Raw genomic sequence first — 5,714 nt, 5'->3', positions numbered from 1 at the left:
TACATTTTTTTAATATGGTGATAAGGAGAAATTATGGACAAAGGTTTAAGTCAATGAATGAATAGTTAACTGAAGAGGCAAGAGGTACTTGTTTGGTAGAAAAATAAATGATTGTATATCTTTTACTGTATAATTTGGTTAAATGAGTATCTGGTTTGTTTGTGTAAAGAAACATTTAATTATATCATCTCACATATGATAAATTTTGTGACTACAACAGTAAATAAGACACCTCCCTTAACCTCAAAAGCCAATAATCTAAAAGAGGCAAATTAGTGAACAGACTTCCATAACAAGAACAGTTAAATGCTATCAAATCTGTATGAGGTGTGATGAAAGAGCCCAAGAGAGGCACCTAACCAAATCTTGCAAGAAAATGCATCAAAAAAGCTTGCTCTAAGAAGTGATGCATCAATTGAATATAAATCTTAAGTGTCAGTTAGTCCTAAAAATAGGGCAAAAACACTGCTAGTGCTCATTGAGTTCTTGCTTTCCTTTTTTTTTTTTTTTTTTTTTTCAGGAAAAAGAGTTTTGATGTTAGATAAGGCTGTGTGATTAGTTTGGCCAAATGAATATAGCCAGTGTGAATGGAGATGACAAGGCTTTATCAGTGGACAAAAGCACTCAAGGATGGGGTTGAGTACAGTATTCCATGTTCTCTTGCCATGTCTCAATGAATCCTGAAGACTCAATTTGCAATGAGAACTTTTACAATGGTGGAGTCTCCATCTGCCTGAGTCCCTAGTGAGTACAATGAGCAGAACATCTTTCAATGTATACTGGACATGTAGAACAAGAAATAAACCTTTGGTGTCATAAGCTACTGATATTTTAGTGGCGTTTGTCAATGTGGTACAACTTATCCTGCATTGACTGATACATACACGATTTTTTTTTTTTTAGTGGTAAATAATTCAGAACAAGGGGGTAGAGTGACAATAATGTTGAGATTCTAGTAAGTATTTAATTGTGAGAGACTTTTTTTTTTTAAAGATTTTTTATTTATTTATTTGACAGAGAGATCACAAGTAGACAGAGAGGCAGGCAGAGAGAGAGAGGAGGAAGCAGGCTCCCTGCTGAGCAGAGAGCCCGACATGGGGCTCGATCCCAGGACCCTGAGATCATGACCTGAGCCGAAGGCAGCGGCTTAACCCACTGAGCCACCCAGGCGCCCCTGTGAGAGACTTTCTATGCTAATTTTAAGTAATTCAGATTTTATCTTGGGACTAGACACATTACTCAAATATAAAATTTGATGTATTATTAGCATAGAGCAAGGTACTACAGCCTTGGCTCTACTGACATTTTGGGCCAGCTCATTCTTTTTGATGAAGACTGCCCTATGCATTAAAAATGTTTGGGAGCATTCCTGGCCTGTACCTACTAGATGACAGTTGTACCCTCTTCCACACCTCTAGTCATGAAAACCAAAAATGTCTCCATATAGTGCCAATGTCCCCCAGAGGGCAAAAATCACTCAGAGTTGAAATGATTGACATAGAAGGATGGGAAAGTGGATGTAAGCAAAACAACCCAGAACAATGATCATAGCTATCAAAGACCATTTACGTTTTCTAAATTGGACTATGTATCATACTATTTAAGTTTTAGAAAAATATGTCAGTTATAGTATTGAAAGTGTGTTGAAAAGGGGCTATATTGATTGTGGAGATACCATCTTGTAAGGATGTGGACATTATTTGGTTGCTGAGGAACTCTAAAAGTTGAGTTTGCTCCCTAACTGCTTTGGCTTTTATCCCATACCTGCCTGGCCAATGCACATTAATAAAGGTTGATTGTCCTAGGATTTCAAAACAATCTAGTGCTCTGCATTAAATGCAATATTTTATATAAATATTGTACGTGTACATGTACATTCTTATGATTATATAATAAGAACATTAGACTTTGATGGGTGAATGATCAGTGAAGAGATCCAGTGCATAGGACTAGCTGGAAATATAATACATTCTAAATTAACCCTTTGCTGATGTAGCTTGATGTAATTTGTAATTTTGAATGGGTTTAAGAACTATGGATCTTAGTATTAATCTTACCTTGTGTGTACTGCCTTCATGGTTTATATCAGGATTTTACCCTAAGTTTTAACTTTGTTATTTATATAATAGTGCTAATAACATTCTGTCTTATGATTATTCTAAATAGTAGATAATGGTATGATTGAAAAAATCATGCCAAATTGAATAGAAATACAGTTGCTTATCTGTAAGTTTCCTGGAATTTTCAGAGATAATCACATTATATTTCTTCAATACTTAAGTGAAACTAAATCTATCAGTTTTCTTATTTTGCAACCTGTTTTTTTCAGGTGTTTGCTTTTATATCATCAAAATGTCTGGTTTCTAAAATACCTTCTTTCCTCTAATCTGTTGGAGACTTTTCAGCCTCCTTTCTCCTCCTTTTGTAAAGGTACAAGGATGCTATATGTTTTCAAGTCACTTATATATTTCTATCAGATGGTTTCAGGTAGCATAGTATGATCAGAGGGAGTCATTTCTCTGGGGATATATGAGATAATTCTTTCATTTTTAGAGATAGTGTTTATAGGCTTCAGGATATTTTTAAAAAGTACTTTGCCAGATTTAAAGATATTTTAAGGGGAAAAAACACATATGTTCACATGTACATTAATCAAATATTCACTGAACATATATGTTAGAGGTTTATACCTATCATAGTGCTGGAGATACCAATATGAACATTCAGACACACTTCCCCCACACTGAAATTTAGATCCAAATGGGTGACATGGCCAAATAACACAAAAAATTTCATCAAATTGTAATAAATGTAATAGAAATCCAGAAAGTATGGGAAGTGAAAGTATAGATGAGAAACGACTTTAGTCTGTGTTGGGTACTAGGGGCTTGGAGGAGGTCTCCCTGAATCCAAAGATTTTATAAAGGCAAAGAAAGTTTGAAAGAATGAAACCAAAAGTGTTTCAAATAAATGTAACAGTGTAACAAGGCCAGGCCAAAGGAATGAATGATTCTCTGGAAAACTGAAAGTATATCATGTGTCTGGGCTGTGGAACATAAGTACAGGAATAGCAATAGATTAGAAGGCAGATCAGGGAGAGTCTTGCAAGTCATAGTAAGATATTTGGATTTTATCCCAAGGGCATTAGGAGATAACAAGGCATTGAAACATTGCAGTGGAACAAAAAGGTTAAATTAAGAGGATGATTTGGGATGCATAGTGGAGAATGAATTGGAGAGTACTAGGACCAAGGCAGGCATCTTAGTTACTGCATTACTATAATGTATAAAATAGTTGCTGCTATTTTATTAGGTTAATGGAAAGACCCCTGTGAAATATAGACAGAATTATGGAAGATTCATCTTGACTTGGTGCTTGATTTGATGGGTAGGATGAAGGAATGGAAGGAATCGATGATGTGTCTAGAGTTTGCTGACTGACTTAGCTGCATAGTGATGTGTTGACATAGAGAACTCAAGAGAAGAAATAGGTATGGGAAGAGAATAATGAAGGTAAATGTTAGAGTTTTATTGGAATTTCAAGTTGGATTATCACTTAGCTATTTAGGACTGGATCTCAGGTAAGAGAAGTAGCCTGGAGATACAGATCAAAAAGTCATTAGTGTATTGATAGATTGTAATATTAATATGTGAGATTACCTGGACCAAGTGTAGGAAGTGATAAGGGAGGAGAGGTGCTGATAGAAGAAATTCTGAAATTTAAGATGCAGCCGAAGAAGAATGCTGAATAGAGATGGGAAGGTAGAAAAGAAAAACCAACATGCTGCTACATTTTAGAGACCAACATTAACAACCATATTTTTAAAAAGGAAAATAAAAATCTGAATTTAGAGATTGTAATATAATAGCATTAATCATGAAATAAGTATATTATTCCTTTCACAGAAAGAAAGTAACTTCAAGCAAAAGTCTTAATGGCTTCCTATTTAGAAAGTATCATCTCTCTTTAAATTATATTTGGAAGTCCAAGACAAAAAGCCTTAGAAAATTTTCTGCATTATACTCTTAAACCATCTCAATCTTAAAGCACTTAATATCTTTCCATGAACCAAAGGCATTGAATTAACAGTAAGGTTTTAAAACAAAGGAGGGGAGAGATCTTAACATCCTTGTAATGGTTACATATTCCTTGTTCTTGAAAATCCCTCACTTTCTCAGTATCTAGGAACATTGTACCATCAGCCTGTCTAATGGGGACACATTAAAGTGACCCTTTTTCCACATTCCACCCTGTCTGGGTCTTCAGAATGAAATTACAGTTGCTAAAGATCCTGCACAGGATCCTTTTAATGCTAATGGCCCAGTAAATTGTAGATAGACAATTTAAATATAAAGAGAAGCTGTATCCTCAGAAACTTTGTGAAATGGGGTAGGGGAAAGGTAGCAAAAATGTAAATATAGACTGAAAAGCTCACTAATGATGTTTACTTTGTTACTTAGCTGCTATTATATAGATTGGGTCATTCAAAAATAGAATTTCTGTTCAGCTTTAATAACAGTCTTTGTGTTCCTTATTTTATTGCAGGCATGGTACAAGGGTGGCAATTTCACAGTAAGCAGCTGGACTGATGCTATTCATTAGCAATTGTGCAACATATCACAGGAAAAAGTAATGTTCCATTTAAGTATGAATTTCAAAATCTTAAATCCCTAACTGAATGTCTGTTTTACCCACACAGTATATGCCTAATGCCATTATTTTTCATTAATAGGATAAGAATGAAAACATTTAAATAAATTTTAAAAGTTAGAGATAAACTTTTAAAAAGACAGCTGTGTGAAATCCTGTATATTATGCGTAACTGCTATAGGAAAGAACAATCCGTCTCGTTAGCTAGATTTCCTCCTCAGCCCAGCTGGGCCATTCCAGTGATCTAGGGAGTTGAGGTGATCATGAGCCAATGATTATTCATTTGTATGAGCCGCCAGCATAACCTGCCAGTAATAGTTACCCACATTCAGCATCTGTGCATAGACACTGATAGGGGTAATTGTGATGGCAGCCAAAATGGCAAATCCCAGCATGTCCTGTGCTTGAACACAGCTATTCAAATGGAAGAACATTTTCAAATTGCCTGCACTGGAATAAATTCCTCAGTGAATTTGACCTATATAGTCAGGGGCAGAATATGGTTCCAAAATATGGCTCAAAACCCCTCCGGATTGACTAGCAATTAAATTAAGAAAAGTTGGATTAAAAAAAAATAACTAATATAAATCTGGGGCATATAAGCAGCAGACAAAATGTATGCCATTATACCAGCAATTAGTCTTCTGGAATCATGCACACTGTCCATTTACTTCATTAGAAACTAAAAACGTCTCTCATATACATACATATGTTTATTATGTATATATATATTTATAATAAATAAATACTTATTATGCATCGAATGGTTAATCAACGAACTTAGAACTTTATAATTGTATACATTACAAGTTATCTAATAATACACTTTCACTTTTTTCTGGTAGCTTTGATTACATTAAACTGTCCTCTATGAAGTAATGACATTCATTCATTTATTGAGTAAATCCTCTATAAAAGGTTTAATCAAGGTCAAAAATGGCTGACTACTCTCATGGATTGTATACATTGGGTGTCTGTGACTGACTTCATATGCACCATATTTTTAGGCTGCAGTATTCATGAGGTAATTTCTTAAGAAATATCTAATTTGCTTGTTAAAAAGA

Source organism: Lutra lutra, chromosome 2, assembly GCF_902655055.1.
Source record: "Lutra lutra chromosome 2, mLutLut1.2, whole genome shotgun sequence".
NCBI classification, from domain to species: Eukaryota; Metazoa; Chordata; class Mammalia; order Carnivora; family Mustelidae; genus Lutra; species Lutra lutra.
Note: the sequence above shows the minus strand (reverse complement) of the source record.